General features: G+C 50.1%; 1 protein-coding gene across 7 annotated transcripts in view; it reads right to left on the bottom strand.

Moving 5' to 3' along the window:
* Positions 1–22,387, bottom strand: part of PACSIN2 (protein kinase C and casein kinase substrate in neurons 2) — a 134,917-nt gene that overhangs the window by 56,118 nt on the left and 56,412 nt on the right. Inside the window, exon 1 of one of the 7 annotated variants that reach the window (XM_032346035.1) lies at positions 20,945–21,247. The exons of 5 other annotated variants lie outside the window; for them this stretch is intronic. The gene's annotated coding sequence lies outside the window, so the exon portion shown is untranslated. Of the gene's footprint in view, positions 1–15,876; positions 16,041–20,944; positions 21,248–22,387 lie in introns of those variants that run through there. One more of the 7 variants, XM_032346034.1, reaches the window with a different exon arrangement.

The following is a 22,387-nucleotide window of genomic DNA, read 5'->3' as shown; positions in this document are numbered from 1 at the left end:
CTACACAGAGACCAGAGTGTTGCTTACTGACACAGCCCCTCTCCAAAAAGAGCCCAGAAGGGGCGCCTGGGTGGCTCAGTTGGTTAAGCATCTGTCTTCGGCTCAGGTCATGATCCTGGAGTCCTGGGAATGAGCCCCACATCGAGCCCCACATTGGGCTCCCTGCTTGGCGGGGAGTCTGCTTCTCCCTCTGCCTGCTGCTCCCCCTGCCCGCTCTCCCTCTCTCTCGTTCTAGCTCAAATAAAAATCTTAAAAAAAAAAAAAAAAAGAGCCCAGAAAACTTCACAGAATCCCAGACACAAGGAATGCAGGTGGTATTAGTGACTCTAAAACTCCAAAGTTAAAATGCAAACAAAAGTTTAATGTTTTCTTAGGGAAGCCCAATGTTAAGTAGATCAGAAAACCCACTCTTTCAATTTCTAGTCTCCTCAGGGCAACCTTTTTAAATACTTAAATCGTGTCACTTCCCTGCTCAACACCCACCACACTCGGAGTTAAACCCTAACTCCTTGCCTTTGCTGCAAGTCCCATCTCGACCTGCCCCTGCCTGACCTCTTCCACGCTCCTTCACTGACTGGCCCTGTTCTGCTCTGGCCACAGTGATCTTCCCTTTGTTTCTCAAATACTGAGCCCATCCCTGCCTCAGGACTTTGGCACATGCTGTTTGCTCTCCCCAGAATGCTCAACTGCATCGCCAGCTCCCTGGCACTATATGGGCCTCTGACCAGAGGTCCTCAGAGTCTCCCTGACCATCCTCTCATCCAGCCCCGCCTTCCAATGCCACCACCCTACAAGATCTGTAAGATCTTAACAGTAACACTCTGTTGTTGACAAATTTCACTCATGAAGCCACATACTGACATCTCTTGGGTTACACGGAAAAGAAAAAAAGACGACTCAGATGACTAACCACAAAACGTTTCTTGAGCTAACAGCAAAACTTAATTTTTCAGTGATTCTTAAAAAGTCAATTCTTCTACAATGCCAGTTGTCTAGTCACTCAGAAGACCTTCCCACCTGGAGCCTCCTGGGCAGCCTCCGGGGTACCTGGAACCACAGTTCTGTATGTTTTTGCTGTTTATAAAAGGGTCCTGTCTGAGTCACAGAAAGCAACTGTGGTAGGAGCCAATGGCCCAGTCAGTTACAACATACTTTAAATTCTCAAGTATTAGGACTTGCTCTGTCATTGAGTCAACATTTAAATTTATAGAATTTTAAAAACATTTGGCCAGACTGTCCCCTATAACGAACCTCACACACACCCAGAACCTAGTTGGGTTTTGTTTATTTTATTTAGTTTTATTTATTTGAGAGAGAGGGAGAGTACAAGTAGGGGAAGAAGGCAGAGGGAGAAGCAGACACTCCAGTGAGCAGGGAGCCCAATGTGGGGCTCAATCCCAGGACCCTGGGATCACTATCTGAGCCAAAGGCAGAGGCTTGATGGACTGAGCCACCCAAGTACCCCACCCAAAACCTAGTTTGATACCACATTTATGTGTCAGAGGAAAGATGGTTAGCCCTGAAAAGTGAAAGGCAGCAAAGACTTTAAGAGACTGGAAACAAACTATCTCTAGGATTCTGTATTACTCTGGCACTTTCTTTTAAATCCTAAACAATCCTTTAAGAAATACACATTCCTCAAAGCAAGGAAATGCAGGAAAGTATCTCCCTGAATAATCCTAAATGCGAGGAAGAGAGGGCATTTGACTGCCAGGACCAGCACTGTTTCTCCTGACTGCAGATTCTTAAAAACAAGAGCCCTTCCCAGGGTGGAAGCCTCCATCAAGTCTAAAAATAAATGAATAAATACAGTGAGAGCACACATAGTCACACTGAAGGAGAACCAAGAACCAGGAGTGTGCTGGATGTCTGGGCCAAAACATCCAATGCCAGCATGTCCCAAGCAAACATGGCAACTTGCCCACCCTGTATCTCCAACTATGGACTCTAAAGGGGAAGTGCTTCCACACAGTTGACACTGGTCCTCTGCTTAGACCACCAGTGGGAGCCTCCTAAGAACCCCGACCATCCCCCAGCCCCCACTGACTGCACTATCCTTCACAGAACCACACCCTCTCTTCTCCCAACGTCTCTGATGGGGAAAAACAACTAACTTTTCCACTTTGGAGCAAAATGCTATTGCAGCTGGAGAAACATTCTTGGATATCATAAATAAGATATTCAGATTCTAAGGAATTATAAATTTGATGCTGGAGTGTGTGAAAGGATGAACAAGCAGATCTGAGGAAATATTATGGAGCCATGGTAACAGAAACCACGGAAGAAACTCCAGTTGCACAAAACTGTTTAAAAATAAACCGGATACTAAAATACCAGCAAAAAGCTACAATGACTCACACTGTTCTCCTCGAATCCTATGAGAACAGCCAGTTCTTTGACAGTCTCCCAGTCTTTTTCCCTACTGGAGAAACGCGGGACAAAGAAAGTAAAAAGACGCTTTGAAATTTTTCTCTAATTTTACCAGCAAGCTGGTATGAATAAGACCTTATACGTTTTAGAGTTTGGTGAGAGCATAGAAATGTATATTCATGATGAGAGAATCTTCTTGAGCTTTTTAATAAGGCTTTATTTATTTCATAAGATAAATCCAAAGAGCGTAACTGAGGCCCCAGGGTGTGCTATACTGAGAGCTCAAATACCAGTAAATGCCGAAGAACGAGAGCACAGGGGTGCGTGGGGGGCGCAGTGGGTTGAGCATCTGCCTTTGTCTCAGGTCATGGTCTCGGGGTCTTGGGATTGAGGCCCACATAAAGCTCTCTGCTGGGGAGGTGGGGGGAGCATGCTCCCCCCCTCTCTCTGCCTACCTGTGATCGCTGTCAAATAAATAAATAAATAATCTTAAAAACAAAACAAAGAACTACAGCACAATTTCTGTCACTAACGTACAACCTTTTAAGGCATTCTGTATATGTGACCATCTTTCCCTTTCTGCTTGTGTGCACGCCCCCACCTCCTTCTTTCGGGACCCAGCTCCACTGCTTCCCCTCTAACTACACTTACACACCTTTTAATGTGGTCGCGGCACACACAAGGGCCGGCACATGGAATCAGCCCACAGATCTCAGCCCTGGGGGGGCCTGCACTGGCCCGCCCTACCCGTCTGGCTAGCTCAGCCTTCTGCCAGGCTCCAAACAACCACAGGTGTGGCGCACTGCTGCCCCAGACTGCCCATCCTTGTCAACTTCTACCCATCCTGCAAGGCCCAGTTTGAGTGTTACCTCCTCCGAGGAGGGCCTCCAGCCCCAGCGATGACCCTCTGCCCACCACTGTCCCAGTACAGTTCCTCTGTTGTCCCATTATTTGGTTATATCCCTATTTCCCCAACCAGTCTGTTAGCTCCTGGGGGGTACCCTGGTCCCTGCCACAGTACCTTTAGCTGCTCAGAGATAGTCACTGAAGGAAGAATGGAACCAGGGAGGGAATTTCAAGGAAACCTCAGTCCCGTGGTATCTATGTTATTCCTCATTTGCCCAGGACCTGCCCCCTAGCCTGTTCCCCTCCTTCCCCTGCCCTACTCACTACAGTCCTTCTCTCTTTTTCATGTGAAAATAATTATTCTCCCGTGCAAACTGCCACTCTTCCCCGTGCCAAAAGACCTGTTTTGGACAAACTACACACTCATCTACAATTCTGACTGGAATCAGAGCACCAGAAAAACTTGTTTGCTCAAAGTTTTGCTGCCGGGGCACCTGGGTGGCTCAGTCGTTAAGTGTCTGCCTTCGGCTCACATCATGATCCTAGGGTACTGGGATTGAGCCCCGCATCGGGCTCCCTGCTTGGAGGGAAGTCTGCTTCTCCTTGTCCCACTCCTCCTGCTTGTGGTCCCTCTCTCACTGTGTCGCTTTCTGTCAAATAAATAAATAAAATCTTAAAAAAAAAAAAAAAAAGCAAGCTTTGCTGCCACTTGGTGACAGTTTCAATGAAGTAACTGCACTTAGGTAATCTCTTAGAATTTGCTTTGTTTGTTGAGGACTACTTTTAAAATCTTTTGCAACATAAATTATTCATCAAGCCCCATAATCACTGAGATTTCAACTGAATTTGTTACCAAAACCCGAAGAGAACCACTCAAACACACACACTAGCTTTGAGTAGGAGAAAGTGTTGCCCACAGAGACAAAAGTCAACCTGAGAACATGCTCCCGGCAGGACAGCTGGAACACACTGAGCCAGTGGAAACACAGGTGACCGACCAACAGCAGCATCAAACACATCTGGAAAGCACGCTCTACACGCTCGCCGCCAGCGCCAAGGAGGAGATTCCCTGTGCCACCCAGGCGGGGCTCCAGGGATGTCCCCACGAGCACTGGCTGGGAAAGGGACTAACCCAGCCATCTGAGTCTTATTAGCCATGTGCCTCATTAAATCACATTACTGCTCTGTGCCTCCGACACACTCATAAAATGGGGATGAGGAGGAGCACCGTGCGGGCTTCTGAATGACGATTAGCTGAGCGGATGCAAGGACGTGCCTGTCTCCTCTGTACCGGAAAATAAATGCTGGTTCCCTTTCCTGGCTCTGGGGCACATCTGAAGCTGGAGCAGAATGACCTTGCACTTAGTATAAGACTCCTTGGACTCGGTTTCCTTGTTCCTAAAGTAGGTGATCTTCAAGTTCTATTTAAACTTGGACATGCTAAGGGGAGCCTGGGAGTGCGGGCTCAGGATGGATTCGGGCCCGTCTGGGGCACTGGTTCAAAGTCTGCAGTGAAAATGTGTATTATGCATTTTGTGTCTAAACGAGAAATGAAGAGGACTTTTTTTTATTAAATAAAAGCAGCAATCAAAAGGGGGTTTTACTTTTCATTAAATTAGCATATATCCCTTATACCACCCACCTACTGTCTGCTCTCCATTCTTTCAATACGTGCAGTCGCACTACGTTCTGGTGCTGGGGAGTCCGACAGGGGATGCAGCGGAAGAAGAGCCCCAGCCTCCAGGTGTCACATTCTAGTGCAAGTGACTGACAAAGAATAAGCCAGCGTGGCTGCTGCGTGGAGAAACACAGCGAGGAAAAGGGAAGAGGGTGAAGGCAGAAAGGAGCCTGAACTTTCAAGCGGAGTGGCCAGAGAAGGTCTCATTGAACAGGGGACATCTGAGACAAAGCTGAAGACCCTGAGGGCCTCCAGGGGAAAGGCACGTGGCAAAAGGAAGCTGGAGTCGGAGGGCAGGAAGGCGTGCCTGGTCATACAGCCATGGCAGCGCTGCCCGGTGAGAGGGGACAGTGGCCGCCACCAGGCAGACAGCAACAGAAGCGATGACGCAGGAGTTCTGGAAGAATCTTGAGCATAAAACAAAACGACCTCGGTCTTTCAGCTTCGATGCCACCACTATCCGTCCCTGACCTCCTGCCCAGGTTCTCGGGCTCAGTGATTCTACGACCATGTGCCAGCAGCAACTGCGCCCTGCAATTCCCGAGCTCGGCTCTCCCCACCGACCCAGACTTGACTGAGGCCCACTGTGGGTAAGGAGCAGGGACGCGGACCCCAAGCCCTTCCCACTGACTCCACGCAGCCCCAAGAGGCAGGAGAGCCCAGCACTGACGAGGGTCCCAGAGTGTCTGTGGCCGGCTGTACAGACACGAAGCCGGAGCAGCTTCTCCTCCCCGCTTAAGTGGTCCTGGACCCCCACTTCCAGAAGGTTCCCCTCTTCTCACCCAGCAGACTTTCCCCAGATCACGTCCTCACCAGCCCCTGCCCACACTTGTGCAAAGTAAAGCGAAATTATCTTGCTAAATGCTAGATTCAAACCGACAGCACTAAGAACTGACACCCTCTGACGCAAGCTGGACGTGCGCCGCGCCGCAGCACTCAAGCAGTCACTTCAGGTAAGCACAGGCAGGGTCTCCTGAAATCCCTCACTCTCCATCTGCACTAGGGGTTTAGTTTCTAAACTGTTTCCTGGGCTCACCAAGGAACAGATGATACGAATCGCAAATACTCAGCAGTGCATTCCTAAGGCCTAAGAGTGAAAACCGAGATGGTTCTGATGGATCCAGAGAAAGGTGTTTTTGTTTATTTTATTCTTAAAACTGGCATGAAGAAGAAAGGAAAGCCCAGATGCCAAAAAATGCTTAATAAAGCTTCCACCTTTGGAATATGCAAGGAGGTGTTAAAAGGCTTGACCTTTCCTTTCCGATTATCTTACAGGAAGTGAACTCAAATCTTACAATCGGCTGTTCTGTCAGAGCAGGCTTCAGAAGTGGATAAGGAAGTTCTTCCTCTAGGAAGGGCTCCCCGAGTATATACTGTGTGTCAAGGAGAGCAGAGGGTGTACAGACACATGCGGCCCCAAGAGGCCACGTGGCAATTCCCCAGAGTCCTTTAGGCGCCACCATCTCCAAGTTAAAAGTCACCACTCCTGTCACGTGCCTTCTGTGAGGCTCACAGATGTCCTTCTACTCCGTGAGGAATTCCATGGGGGCAGGGTTCTGCCCCTTTATCTGTGTATAGCCCAAAACAAGTGCTCAAGGAATGAGACAGTGTGGGGCGCCTGGGTGGCACAATCGGTTAATCAGACGGCTCTTGGTTTCAGTTCAGGTCAAGATCTCAGGGTTCTGGGTTCAAGTCCCACGCTGGGCTCCACACTCAGCAGAGTCTCCTTCAGATGCTCTCTCCCTCCCTCTGCTCCTCCTGCTCTAAAATAAACGGGTCTTTAAAAAAAAAAGAAAGAAAGAAATGAGAAAGGATACCAGTGCAGCCTGTACCTCCTCCCTCCTAGTCTTTCCTTCTTCACCTGTGATCCTTTCTCATTTCTTTTTTTTTTTCTTTTTTTTTAAGATCTATTTATTTCAGAGAGAGCAGTTAGAGGAGAAAAACTTTTCAATGTGAGACATTAGTATTTCAAAATACTGTATCTGGAGTCCTCTAGCAACTCTTAAAATGACTATGTTTTACCTCTGATGTCTTCTACATCCTAATCCCTCAAAGAAAACAAACAGATGGCCGCCCCTTCCTGGTCCTTTTCAGCCCCTCTGGCTCTTCCTGTTCTGAGTAAAAACAATCCCAGGTTATGGAGAACTGGCAGCAAAGGAAGGCAAGACCCGAAGTCACCGGGTCTCAGGCCCGCCTGTCAGCTGTGAGTTCGCCCACACGAGTTCAGGAGGAGCTGGAGCAAAGAGCATGTAGCCGTGTCCCCTAAGCTCATTTTTCTTACGCAGTGGAAACGTGTCAGCGGACAGGTCGGCGCCTGGGGCTGATTTCTTGCAGTCCTACTTGTGAGGCCTCCCTCCGCAGGCGGGCACCCTGGGAACGCGGAGGCTCGCGCTCAACATTTCCCAAAGCTAAATATTGACTCGATGCTCCACAGGTTTAAAAATAAAAAAGTTACTTTAAAAAGGACAAAAATGACACATTTGCAAGTCTGATATTAACGTGAGAATACAAACAGCAGTGCAAGAAAACATACAGGAACAGGCCGAAGACTGGAAAGAGAAATTACTTCAAGCAGGCCTCGCCAGACTCCAGCTCCTCCGCTCCCCACCGTCCCGTCAGGGCCAACCCGCCGCGGGGCCCGGATACACTCCCAGGGCGCGGCACTCTGATGAGAAACAGGGCCACTTCCGCTGTCCAGGTTGGAGTGGGACAAGAACGGGACGGGATGATGGTGCGAGAGCCCCAATTCCGGTGCTCGCTGTGGCTTTTACCTGCACAGCCTCAGCTTCCCCACCTACTAAAAGAGAGACCCGGGGCACCTGGGTGGCTCAGTGGGTTAAAGCCTCTACCTTCGGCTCAGGTCAAGATCTCAGGGTCCTGGTATCGAGACCCGCATCAGGCTCCCTGCTCAGAGGGGAGCCTGCTCCCTCCCTCTCTCTCTGCCTGTCTCTCTGCCTGCTTGTGATTTCTGTCAAGTAAACAAATAAAATCTTAAAAATAAATAAATAAAAAGAGAGAGACCCATTCCCAGACCTGCCTGGCTCTTCGGAGCCAGAAGGACTGTCATCAACCACGGCACAAACGGTGTCACTGCATCCGGCTGCCGGCCCCTCTACTCACCCCCTCGCTCACCAAGAAACAGGTCTTGAGACTGACTGAGACCACAGCAAGCAAAATAAGCCCCTGACTTCCTAGAGCTTGCATATTTTCTCGGCCTCTGCAGATGCCTGGCGTTTGATAAGCGGGCAGACCAGGGAATGCTCCACCATACACGATCCCTAGACTTCTCCAGCAGGACTCTTGCCCCCGGCGCGTGCCCGAGCGCAGGCTGCAGCAGGGGAGCTCCTCCGGGGCCACTAGGCTCCAGGAGGCCGACGTCTGTGATCAGCCCAACACATGTTACCTATTACACAGTCATCTATGACACAGTCAAACCAGCACCAAATGGAAAGAAGGAGTGCTGGCAGAAAAACTCAAATTCCTTCTTAACTGCTTGGTAATTCAGATAGCAGCTTACTCCAAAAACAGATTTTTATCTTCTATGCAAGAAGGAAGGAAGGAAACGCACTGTGGCGTCAATCATCATTAGACTGCAAGCGGCTCAAGGGCAAGCCGTATCTTCTTCACCTTGAAGTCCAGAAGCCTGCCCAGCAGAGGGTCGTATGTGCCTGCGCTTGCTGACCAGATGACACTGGCTCCTGGCGGTGAGAACAAAGGTGCCGCGCAGGGGGGCCTACAGCTCGGCAGGCCCTCTTCCACTCTTCGACTGCCACTTCTCCTTGAACAGATGTGGGAAGGGGGGAGGACAGGCGAGGAGTCACCAAGGTCAGTGGCAGGACGTGGTGGCACCAGAATGTCAGCCCCACGCTGAGCACAGGGAGATGAGCAGGGCCTGGAGACCGGCACCTGCCAGCCCCTGTCTTCTCTCCGCCCAGTCCCTTCCCTTCTGCCGACAACGCCTGCCTCTGCCTCCGCCTCCGCCTCCCACACTGTTTAATCTGGAAGCCACAACTTAGGAAGGTCAGAAAAATACTTTGTTTATACAAATGAGAACGACCCAAACGCATCTCAAGAACATACAAAGGGATGACATTATTTGGCCAGAAGAGGTTGTGGGAGCAGCAATGGTTTTAAGTAGTTGAAATTCTGCTGTTTTCCTATTTTTTTAAATTGAGATACAATTCACACAATTCACCCATTTAAAGAGTACACAGTGATTTTCTTTAGTATGTTCGGAGCTGTGCAACCATCACTACAGTCCATTTTAGAACATCTCCTCACCCCAAAAAGAAACTCTGTACCCTGTGGCAGTCACCCCGTCCCCACACGTCTACCCCCCGGCCACCACTCACCTACTTTCTATCTCTGTGGATTTGCCTATTCTGGACATTTCCCATCAGCGGAATCCTGCAGCGTGTGATCTCTCGTGACCGGCCTCTTTCACTCAGCACAATGCTTCCGAGGCCACCCATGCCATAGCACCTATCAGACGGAGTTCCTTTTTATCACGAAATACTGTGCCGTCATATGTTTGGAGCACACCGTGTTTATCCAGGACCAAGCTGATGGGCATTGGGGTCATTTCCACTTTGGGGCTATTATAAATGCTGCTGTGAGCGTTTACGCACAACCCGTTGCGTGGACATGTCTTCATTTCTTTCAGGGAGATACCTAGGAGTGGAATTGCAACTCCCAGCTTTCTGAAAAACCATTTCCAAAGTTATTTCCCCCAGTCAGCCAGACTGTTCGGCAAGGCAGCTGCACTGCCTTACACCCCCCAGCAGTGGGTGGGGTTCCGATGTTTCCACATCCTCACCGGCGCTAGTCAGTGGCTGCCCTTTCTGATCACAGCCATCCCAGCAGGGGTGAGGTAATACCCCAGTGTGGTTTTGACTGGCATTTCCCTAATAACTAATATGCTTTTTGACCATTTGTATATCATCTTTAGAGAAGTGTCTGTTCAGATCTTTTGCCCAGTTTTTAATTGGGTTATTTGTCCTTTCATTGCTGGGGCGGGGGTGTTGTTTGTTTTCTTGTTTTTTTAAGATTTTATTTATTTATTTTCACAAGTGAGAGGGTGTGTGTACACCGGTGGTGCGGGGTGGGGGGGTGGCTCAGAGGGAGAAGCAGGCTCCCCCGCTGAGCAGGGAGCCTGATGAGGGACTGGAATCCAGAACCCTTGGGATCGTGACCTGAGCCCAAAGCAGACACTTAACTGACTGAGCTACTTAGGTGCCCTTGTTGCTGAGTTTTAATCAAGTTCTTTTATGTTTGCTCTAGGTGCAAGTCCTTTACCAGATACAGGATTTTTCAACATTTTCTTCTATTCTGTGAGCTATCTTTTTATTCTCTTAATAGCATCCTTGGAAGCATAAAAGTTTTTAATTTTGATAAAGTCCAATTTATCTATCTTTCTCCCTTGTGTTTTGGTGTCATATTTCAGAAACTGTTGCCTAATCCAAAGTGAGGAAGGTCTGTGCCTGCTTTCCTCCAAGAGTTTTACGGATTTAGCTCTTCCACTGACGTCTCTGGCTCACTTAGAGCTAAATTTTATATTTGGTATAAAGCAGGGGTCCAAATTCATTCTTTTATATGTAGATACCAAGTTGTCCCAGAACTATTTGTTGAAAGACTGTTCTTTCCCCCATTGAACTGGCTTTGTGCCCTCATCCAAAATCAAGTGACCATATACAAGTTGTACTCTGTTCTCTCAATTCTATCCCACTGATCTATATGTCTACTCCATAAGCCAATACCACGCTGTCTTAAATACTATATATTTGCAGAAAATTTTGAACTTAGGAAGCGTGAGTCCTCCAATTTTGTTCTGCTTTTTTCAAAGTTACTTTGACTATTCTGGGTACCTTACATTTCCATTAGAATTTTAGCATGAGCATGTCAATTTCTACCAAACAAAATAAAGGGGGGAGATAGTTGAGGTTTTTGGTAGGATTCACGCTGAATCTGCAGATCAGTTTGCGGAGTGAGTGGTGCCATCTTAACCACATCAAGTCTTTCAGTCCATGGGAGGGGGATAGCTGTCCATTTACTTAGGTCACTTTTAATTTCTCTCAACAATGTTTTTTACAGTTTTCAGTAAGTGAGTCTCGTTCTCCTTTGGATTACTCATTGCTAGTGTATAGCAATACCATTGTTTTTGTATGTTGATCTTAATATCCTGTTGAACACAGATATTAGTTCTAACAGATTAGTGAATTCCTTAGGGTTTTCTATATACAAGGACATGCTATCTGCAAACAGAGATAGTTATATTTTTTCTTTCCAATTTATATGCCTTTCATTTCCTTTTCCTGCTTCACTGCTCTGGGTAGAGCCTCCAGGGCAGTGTGAACAGAGAGCGGACATCCTTGTCCTTTTGGTCTTTCCTTTTCCAACCCAGTGGGTTCTCATTCATGCCCTTTATCATGCCAATGAAGCTCCCTTCTAGTGCTACTCTGTTGCGTGTTTTTATCAGGAAGAGGTGTTGCACTGTTGTGGTCTCATTTCTTCCATGTTGCAGAACAAACAGGTATCACCAGAGACCAAAGTTAACTTAGATTAAAACCACCTGACGTTATATAGTGGTAGGAGGTAAAGTCTCGTTCGGAGGCAAATAAAAATCTATTTTAAGCAACTCAAAGAAATAGTTTATTCTCTGGCTTTAAGAAAATGATAAGCTTGTAGGGGCACCTAGCTGGCTCAGTTAGTAAAACATGCGACCCTTACTGTCAGAATCACGAGTTCAAGCCCCGCAATGGGCCTACAGCCTACTTAAAAAAGAAGAAAAGAAAGAAAAGAAAATTATAAACTTGTGATATTAAAGAAACAAAAGACAGAAAAAGATGGATGTGCCCAAGACTTATGTAATGACAAACCTCTGCACAATAAAATGTAATGTGAAAAGCAAAGAAAGAAAAATGGGTTCAACACAACTGATAAAGATCTTATTACTCAGAATATATTAAGGACTCATATGAAGACCAAGGATCCTAACCCACTGCACAAAGAAGTTGCCAGAGATGCACACACAGGAGAAAAGATGGCTGGGGCATCTCAGGAATGCTCACAGAAGTTCCATCTGCTAAGCCAGGCCACTCTCCTAGTGAAAAGCCTTGTTCAAAGCACCTGGCCCTTTCTTTTCCGCCTGTCATCCTTTGGGAAGGATCACCTCACAGCTACAGGAAAGGGAAGCCTTTTGAATCGGCCTGGCCCCGATGGGACTGTGTAGAACTGCACCCCCAACACCCCACATGCGGAGAGGGACATGCAGAGAGAGTGTAAGACATGTGTATTATGTTACGCCTCAGATTTGGGGGTCGCTTGTTACTGCTGCATAACTTAGCCAATCCGACACAACAAATTAACGGGTGGCGGGGAAAAGCACGGCTTCCTTTAAAAATGGAAATAACTTGTAAAAATATGAAAAATTAGAAGGGTAATGCCAGTTTGGGTGGGGCTATAGCAAAATACAATGTACTCTAACATTGCTGATAGGCTTCATGGAAAAATCTGGAAATACAGAACAAGAGAGTTATCAACCTCTGGCCCGGCAGTCCCACCCTGGGGAATATGCCCCAAGCAAATAAACTCAAAGGAAAAAATAGCTTGAACAAAATGTTCATCCCAGTGATATTTATAACAGCAAGGACTAGAGACAAGTCAATGCTCAACAACTGAGAAAACAATGGCGAATGGACACAGCAGACACCACATAGTCATTTTAAAGGACAAATAGGTAAATCATTTTATGTTCAAATGTGGGCCAAGTGAAAAAGCTGAGTAAAACAGCACAGAGACATTTATGACACATAAACTTTAAAGGCAAGAATTACGGGTTTTCATCTTTGTATCCCCAGTACTTAGCATGAAGTAGATGCTCAAATATTTGCCAAGTGACTGAATGTCTCAACCAACAAATCATCAAGTCGGGTGACAGGTTGGAGGAGACCTCGTGGTGATGGAGCTGAGTGCTCCTTCTTTCTGTGAAACAACTTCGGCATGTGCGTTTTAAGGGGCATGTATTTGTACTGGGGACTGAGACATCATATTCCTCCTTCACCCAACAAACATGGGTTCATGTTTCAAGGGAATGGGTCATGACTTTACACAAAGAAAAACTCACTAAAATTCAAGCTTTGCGATACCGGGAAGGAATCCTCAGTAAGTGTTGTCCCTGAAGTTCAAGGTGAGGCTGGCAGACCACCTGCCAGTGATGTGTAGAGGGAGAGACAAGGCTGGGCCCCCGGAAGGTTGTTCAAAAGCCTCACTAGGTATCAAGGCACCCAACAGAGCAGTGGACACACAACAAAGCTTCCCTCACTCAGACACCCGGACACCTCCTCACTGTTTGCTCCCCAGCATTTACTTTCAATCGATTCCCATTTGTAACCACAGAACCTCCTTCGGTAACTATAAAAATCATGCTTCTTCCTTGGGGCTAGTATTCCTATGAATGGCAAAGGTCAACAGAAATTGAAGGGGCAGTAATACTGAGTTGTCTTTCATGAGACAAACCCTCCTCATTGCCACACCTCCTCTCTCCTCCGTCCCGGGCTGCCCGGCGCCCCGTCTTCACCCCTCTTACCCTCATGGCACCATGGGGACCAGCAGCATCACACCTGCCTGGTGAAAACACCACCCTCTGCCCCACACACTGCCTCCGCCACAGTTACGAACGCTCTGCTGGATGCTGCGGAGAAGGCCACCTCTTAGGGGTGGCGGGGGGTCCCCCTCACTGGCTCTCCCCAGCTCTCCCCCAAAGGCTCCTGCACACCTGCTCTCCGACCATCCCCCTTCCCTCTCACAGAACACGGGCGGGCATTCAGAACCCCGTCTGCTTCTTGCCGCCACTCAAGAGGCCTCCGCGCCCACAAGCTGGCCTCGCCACACACACCCCTGTCGGAGGCTGGCCCCTCATCCCGCTTCCTCCCCCGTCACAGGGACTCGCCCCACCCATCCACCCCTCACAGCCAAGCTTCCTACCAGAGCTGACCACTCGGCTCACCGCCTGCAGCTTCCTCTCCGTCTCTGACGAAGCCGACCACGTTACAAAGCAAGACCACCTGGTGCCACGCTGCAGATACTTCCCAGGCTCCGAGTGCAAACCCACAGCAGTTCCAGGTCTTCTCAGTGCCCCTGCCCCCTCCTCCCTACCCACCACCACCCCCATGCCCTCCTCTGACAATCACACTGTCCCTCCTGCTTTTTCTCCCGCTCTTCTGCCCAGGTCTTAGATGTTGGCAATCCTCAGGATTCCGACCCAGGCCCCACTTTCCAGTAGCACGCTGTCCCGAGGTCCCACTCCCGTAGCGCGCTGTCCCGGGGCCCACTCTCCAGTAGTGCGCTGTCCCCAGGCCCCACTCTCATAGCACGCTGTCCCCGGGCCCACTCTCCCGTAGCGCGCTGTCCCCGGGCCCACTCTCCCGTAGCGCTCTGTCCCTGGGCCCACTCTCCCGTAGCGCGCTGTCCCCGGGCCCCACTCTCCCGTAGCGCGCTGTCCCGGAGCCCACTCTCCCGTAGCGCGCTGTCCCCGGGCCCACTCTCCCGTAGCGCGCTGTCCCGGAGCCCACTCTCCCGTAGCGCGCTGTCCCCGGGCCCACTCCCGTAGCGCGCTGTCCCCGGGCCCCACTCCCGTAGCGCGCTGTCCCCGGGCCCACTCTCGTAGCGCGCTGTCCCTGGACCCCACTCCCGTAGCGCGCTGTCCCCGGACCTGGACCCCACTCCCGTAGCGTGCTGTCCCCGGGCCCACTCTCCCGTAGCGCGCTGTCCCTGGACCCACTCCCGTAGCGCGCTGTCCCTGGACCCACTCCCGTAGCGCGCTGTCCCTGGACCCACTCCCGTAGCGCGCTGTCCCTGGACCCACTCCCGTAGCGCGCTGTCCCTGGACCCACTCTCCCGTAGCGCGCTGTCCCTGGACCCACTCCCGTAGCGCGCTGTCCCTGGGCCCCACTCCCGTAGCGCGCTGTCCCCGGACCCACTCCCGTAGCGCGCTGTCCCCGGACCCACTCTCCCGTAGCGCGCTGTCCCTGGACCCACTCCCGTAGCGCGCTGTCCCTGGGCCCCACTCCCGTAGCACGCTGTCCCCGGACCCACTCCCGTAGCGCGCTGTCCCTGGACCCACTCTCCCGTAGCGCGCTGTCCCCGGGCCCACTCCCGTAGCGCGCTGTCCCCGGACCCACTCTCCCGTAGCGCGCTGTCCCTGGACCCACTCCCGTAGCGCGCTGTCCCTGGGCCCCACTCCCGTAGCACGCTGTCCCCGGACCCACTCCCGTAGCGCGCTGTCCCTGGACCCACTCTCCCGTAGCGCGCTGTCCCCGGGCAAGCAGCACATCCTCCTTTCACCTCATGTCCCCCGATCTGCATCTCTGGCCAAAAAGTCCAGACCCACGCATCCGACTGCCTTCTGGACACCTCCGCTAGGCTGTCACACAGTCCCTGCAAATCACTTCCTACCTTCCCTAAGCCCACCCCAGCCCTTGGGTTTCCCACATCAGGGGAAATGGCCCCCACCATTCACCCAGCAGCACAGACTAGAAACTCCTTTTCTTCCCACACCCAACACCCTACTGACCCCACCACGCGTAAGCAGTTTCCACGACCTGACAGCAGAGTCCATCCCAAATCCTCCTGCCTCACCCAGCCCCATAACAACGGCTCCCTTCAGTAAGGCCACCACCCTCTCCTGCCTAGGCCACCAACAGCACACAGGTCCGGTCCCTCTTCCTTTCATCCTCCACGATGTTGCCATGGTGGCTGACATGTCTTTTGGAAGATTAGGTTACACTTCAACTTGGAATCTCCCCAAGACTTCTTAGCCTCGCCAGCAGGGCCTTCCAGCTCCAACGACTGCCCCCTCGCGCCTCCCCATTCCCACCATGTTCCAGTCACACCGTGCTCATTCCGCCACAGCTGACAACCTGCAGCGTGAGAGTAAACATCTGCACTGAGTGTGCGTACGTAGCAGAGGACTTTAAGTCATATACCTATTACAGTCCAGGGCGGGGCATCCAGAAGTACAAGCGCACCAAGTCCATGGCAGTCCAAGGGTGAAGAATGGAGAAAGATTAAAGCCTGAAGACTTGTCAGGGCAGGGGACACCCTGCGCCAGACCTTGGCACACGTCACAGGTCCCTCCTTGGCTCTTGACCTGGGGATGGGAGTGACATGCTGTGTGCCTACCACACTCTGGGCCATTCCACACGTGGCCCCTCACACATCAGGTCTGCAGGAGGCTCATTTCAAGTGTGGTCAAAGAAAGGGTGAGCCACCAAGTCACCTGCCCCAGGGAGCACCCCAGTACTGGGGAGGGGGTATAGTCATTTGTGGCTCTATCCCACTCCTACCCTCCTCACACTCACTTCTCCCTTCTCCACAGTGTGGGGTCAGGCATAGGGTCTTTAAGATAAGGGTCCATAAGATAAGGGTATTTGCAGTTTCAAAGTTCTACCCCTCCAAATGTGGAAAAGAGTTATGACTTATGGTCACCACAATCTCAAGAAAGTACCTATTACGCAGGATTGAACACATTCAACAGACATGGCTTCCTCCTCACGGAGGTAAGCATTCTGGACCAACTGCCCAGGCAGTCACGTTCCAGAGAGACTCACTTTAGGGAACTAGAGAACAAACTCACGATTTGCCCCCATGTCAACCCAGCAAAGAGCCCAGCTGTGCCATAGGTAAAACCCGCCTGCCCACAACAGAAGTGGTGTTACTACCACAGAATCTTAGAACGCCCTGACACTAGCGGGAGTGCCCTGACACACGCACAAGTATTTGCACACAGGTGCACACGCACGTGCAGACACACACCCTCCTGGAAGCCTGCGGCTCCTCTCACACTGCGCTGGTGTCGTCTGGGGAGCTCAGGAGGACACAGCGGCTCCTCACCGCCACCACCTCCCCGCTCACTTCAGGGGGTCCCTGCCGCCTGGCGGCAGCACCTGACAAAAAACAGAGGGCCACAGACACAAGAGATGCGTGCGATGAAGCTCCAGAGAGCTGGGCTGTTGGCTGAGGCACCTTCACTGCTGCTCTTTACCCCCGAGATTCTCTGAGAGCGCAGCCCCACTCTCCCCGGGCCAGTCCTTGATGACCTACATCAAACACTCCTGAAAATTCCATTCCATCGCTGGATCAGAAGCACTTGCCCAGTGGGAAACTTCTTCCTTGAGCTGCAAGTTTTGAAACTCAAGAGAGGTACTTAAACCCTAAAAAAGAAAAGTCACGTAGGCCCAGGTCAGCCAGAAAGTGTCTTCTGGCAAAAGCAGAAGGAAAAAATACAGAATGGGTCAGGAGGCTGTCTTTTTGTCCAGGCAAGAAAACGGGGGCATTCACCAAGGACAGGCACGACAGGGAAAGAGAGGGAGAGGGACTCCGATGGCCGGGAGCGGGCGGTTGCGAGGCTGCCGCGGACGTCTGCTGGAGCAGGTTCCCAAGATCCAACAAAGGGCATTATTAACAACACGCATGAGTCAGAGTGGCCTCAGGTCAAGCACTTCAACTTCTTTTAACCCCTCCACTTTGAGCAGCCCCTTCTGCAAGGACTTCCTGTCACACAAAGGGCCTCTGTGGGCAGTTCCCCGCGGCCTCTTTTCCTGTGCAGAGTGGTAGCACTCGGTCCCCCCTCCCTCCGGGTCAGACTGAGCACACCGCCCGCCCTCCGGAGGGGCCGCAGCCCACCCGCACACCGAGGACAGCAGGAGGGAAGCACGCGGCATACCCGGACGCATCCATCTAGAAGGCCTCGGAAGTCCGCGTCTAGGATTCTACACGAGACGCACTGGCAGGACCCCAGAATGGCCCAGTCACCGCTGGCAAAATGCTGAAGAGGTCTGTGATTGATACTGTTTCTCTGTGACATGGAATCCAATCTGCCTTCGAGGTTGTGAGTTTCAAATGGCCTTTGTCTGAGACCTGGCACAGAGCCAGCACAGGGGCCTTCGATGACAGCAAGCTGCTGGCGTGAAGGGGCTAGGGGTCAGCCGCAAAGCCTTCAGACACGACCACGGAGTCATCTGCCTTCTCACAGGCGTGACGGACACTTAGTCCCCATCCCAGGGCCAAGCCCCAGGACAGAATTCTGCACAAAGCGCAGTGGGACCACACAGGAGGGTGTGGACAGGGTGCACAGGGCTGATGTTTAGTGGGGACTCAGCCCCGGAGAGGTAGGGAAGGGCATTCCAGGTGGAGGACACTGAGTGGCAAAGAGAAGGGCCATAAACTGCAGCCCAAGGGCAGCCAGGCTCTGAGGCCAAGCCCCAAAGCGGCTGTGGCTTTCAAGGAGGGAGAGATAACTGCCAAAGACTGGTGGGGTGCCGAAGGGCACGCCCTCCAGGTCGCCTGCCTGTGTCACTCATTACACAGCAGGAAGGGTGACATCTGCTCCGCGCCGCTGCTCTCCTCGCAACAGAAAGCAGCTCGTACGGATGTGAGCACGGGCGGGAAAGCACCGGTGAGACAGCACGCTCCTCAGAGCCGTCAGGAAGCAAACTACTCAAATACTTCTCAAGCAGTGTTGTTGTGGCCAGTGCCTTTGAAGTTTAAAAAAAAAAAAAAAAAAAAAAAAGTCATGCAAACCACAAAAGAATTTGATTTTTAAGTACTATGCACTCAACTATGGTGCCACTTTCTCAAGACAGTCTTCCGTTTCATTCAAATGTACAAGCACAAGCCAAAGCCTTCAGCTCGGGAGAAAGTTACAGGGCCAGTGTAGACCTGGTGTGACAACAGACAATGGAGTTTTAACTTGACAGTGATTTTATTTCTTAAGAAGTTCACATAACATGAAGGTCATCCCAGTAATTTGGAAAAATGAATAGGGAACCCACTTATCAAGGAACAATCTAGAACTACTGAGCTACAACCAAACACAGAATTAGTAACTAAAGTTCCCTCTAAACAGGGAGAAAGAGCAGGTTTGTACTAGCTATGACAGGTGCAAATTTTACCTCCTAAACCTCAGTCTTTTTATGTGTAAAATGGCGACAAACATGGCCAACCTATTTCCTGGGACATTATGAGACACTTAAATGACATACTGGGGGCATTTAAGCCTGCGTGGCTCAGTTGGTTAAGCGTCCGACTCTTGATCTCAGCTCAGGCCTTGACCTCGGGGTCATGAGCTCAAGCCCTGTGCTGGGCTCCACACTGGGTGGCAGCCTACTTAAAAATAAAATAAAATAAAATAAAATAAAATAAAATGAAAATAAACGACACAGGGGCGCCTGGGTGGCTCAGCGGGTTAAAGCCTCTGACTTCAGCTCAGGTCGTGATCCCAGAGTCCTGGGATCGAGCCCCGCATCGGGCTCTCTGCTCAGCGGGGAGCCTGCTTCCTCCTCTCTCTCTGCCTGTCTCTCTGCCTACTTGTGATCTCTCTCTGTCAAATAAATAAATAAAATCTTAAAAAAAAAAAAAAAAAGAAAGAAAATAAACGACACATTAGATGTGAGCACCTGCATTCACTAGGCACGCAGGAAGCGTTCAACTCTACCTGGCTGTCTCTAGTCCAACTCCTTCCGTCTCTCGGGCCCACAGGGCAGATGTCACTGGAGTAAGCAGAACTTACACACAGAAAACGCCAAGAACACAAAACAGAAACCAAGCCTCTTACATATCTTTTTTCCTGATGCTACCTGATAAACATTTCCAGTTACAATATTACAAAGAATAATTTCCATTTATGATAAAATTCCTAATTACCATATATAATAAGCATTATCTGAAAAGCTCTAAAGAAAATGCCTTGGTTGCTATCTTAACTTCAATTTATACTACCAAGCACACATACATGCGTGCACGTGCACACACACACACGTGCACAGATACTCCACACACAAACACACACACCCTATATGCCCAAGCATGTGTCCATGCACACACACACTCCCTCTCTCTCACTCTCTCTCTCTCTCTCACAGACACAGAAAGAGCCTCTCCTTATTTATTTATTTTTTTAAATCCTAAAAGATGGTCTCATTAAACCGTGGGGTCAGGACCCATGGGCAGAAAGGGCTGCTGCCCCAGGATTATAAGGAACAACTGATTACACACTTTGGAGCTGGCACAGATAAAGACAAAGGGAGTTTCCAAAAGGACTTTCAAGGCTCTATCCTTAATAAAACATTTCTCAGTTTGGCTAGCTCAAGAAATAGACCGTGTTCCAAATGTTTAAGCATTTTTAATAAAATATATAATTTATTCTGATAAACTCAGTAAAATTGTATTAAGTCAAAATATTTTATAATGTTATGTATATTTATTGATTCCAATCTTCTAAAAACATTGACTTTCTTTTTTAAAATTTATTTTTTATTTCCCACTTTTTAATTCTTTTTTTCTTTTTAAAACATTCACTTTCTGAATGCCAGAAACCTAGCTAAGAGCTCGGGAAAGGGAGCAAATACATCCCTAAGAAGACTCAGCCCTACAACCCAGGAATTCACGGTACAGCCAGAAAGAGAAGACAAGATCACACCTGATCAGGGGACAGGAAGGAGAGAGGATGGAGGATAATGGAGGAGGGGCAAGCAGGACTGCAGTTTCCAAGAGGAAGGGGGAGATCTGAGGCCTGCGGCCAGGTGACAGTGAGGATGAGGTGTTCCGGCCACGGCCCAGGCTCAGGAGCTGCTCAGAGAGGCTGGACATAGAGCGAGGACAGCACCCAATGCTCCCAAGGGCACAGGCGGCTCTGCTGTAGCCCCTGAGGTCTAAATCACTGACTACTATAGGTTACTTAAAAATACAGGTTTAAGAGGGTCACTGGGGTGGCTCAGTCTTAAGGCGTCCATCTTAGGCTTGGGTCATGGTCCCAGGGTCCTGGGACTGACCCCACATCAGGCTCCCTGCTTAGCAGGAAGCCTGCTTTTCCCTCTCCCACTCCCTCTGCTTGTATTCTCTCTCTCTCTCTCTCTCTCTCTGTCAAATAAACAAATAAATAAAATCTTTAAAAATAATAATAATAATAAAGATTTAAAAGTGGGTGGTTACACAGAGAAATAGTCCAGAAGGCTATGAACCAAAATGTAAACTGCTTCATTCAGCAAAGCGTACCGAGCGAGGGCTTCTGATGCTCCAGGGACCAGAGGACTTGCAGACAGACCAGGAGAGAATGTCGCTGCAGGCGGTGTTGAGGGCTGGGCTGGGACACAAAGCCAGTGGGGGACAGAGTGTTGGGGTCTACTATAGACAGGATGGTGGTCAACAAAGGTCTTCCCGAGGAGGAGACATCTGAGGAAATACTTGAATAAATGTTAACATTTACTCACCCTCTCTGGATGGTGGATTATGTGAGTTTGGGAGTTTTCTTTTTGCATATCTGTATTTCTTAATTTTTCCACCCTAAGAATACCGGTTGGGTCTTTCGAAAATTCTGAAATTCAAACTTTTGAAAATTCAAAAGGAAATAAGGTAAGGGCCCTAGGCACCTTTGTAATGTCCATAAGCATGAAACCTAAGATTTCTGGTAAAGAAATCCACGACCCTTATCTTCAAGTGACTGCTAATTGGCCTGTGTATCACTTACATTCACTCAGTTCAAGTGCCCACACACCTTCCAGCCCTGTCCTGCGAAGCACCCGGCAGCACCTTCACTGCTGGAAAGGCCACAGGGTCCAGGCTTCTGGGCCCTTCCATCTTCTCTGCATGCCAGTTTCTAGGTGAATTCTCCTTCCTGTGACTTTCAACACCAGTCCCCCACTGTGACTTTCAACACCAGTCCCCCACTGATGCCTCCTGACTTGACTTCCCCAGCACAGAACTCCCTTCTGCACTGCAGAGTCCAGCACAGCCCCAAGCACTGGCTCAGCACCAACTCCTTGGCACCCGATGGGCCTCTCTGACGCACTGCCCAAAACTCAGCTCTGGCTCCTCCATCCCCGAGACAGTCTCCTACCCAGTCTTTCTCTTTCAGTAAAGGGCTCCATCATCTACGTGGCCACTTAGGGCACATGTCCCCATGCCACCCCTGACGCCTCTCCTTCCCTCACACCCTACATCCATCAGCTCCACCTTGAAACAGAGCTAGAGTGTGGCCACCTCACACCATCTCTGCTTCGGCTACCTGGGGCCAAGCCACCAAACTTAAAACTTGCCAACAGTTGTGTCTTTCAGCATGCTGGAAAACGCTTCTCACTAATCTACACTCCCCACCCTGACCCACAAGGTCCCATGTGATCTGCCTCCAGGTTCCAGCTCTAGGACCAGCTCATTCCAACCCCTATCCCTGGCTCCTCCAGCTGCGGTGACCTTCCCGTGGGCCTCCAAACACACCAAGCTCAGACCTATCTTCACGCCTGCTTCCCCTCTGCCAGGAACACCCCCCACCCAGGGTCTGCTGGCTTTGCTGCTTCACATCATCAAACAGCCGCTCACATATCACCTTCTTTAAAAAGCCCAACCCGTCCCCATTCCTCCGACACATCAGCCCCTAAACTCTACTTTTTTTTTTAAAGTAACACTCAGTCTCCCGTGCCAAATTACGTATTTATATACTGT

This window comes from Mustela erminea, chromosome 6, assembly GCF_009829155.1.
Source record: "Mustela erminea isolate mMusErm1 chromosome 6, mMusErm1.Pri, whole genome shotgun sequence".
Taxonomy (NCBI): Eukaryota; Metazoa; Chordata; class Mammalia; order Carnivora; family Mustelidae; genus Mustela; species Mustela erminea.
This window is presented reverse-complemented; position numbering and strand designations above follow the sequence as displayed.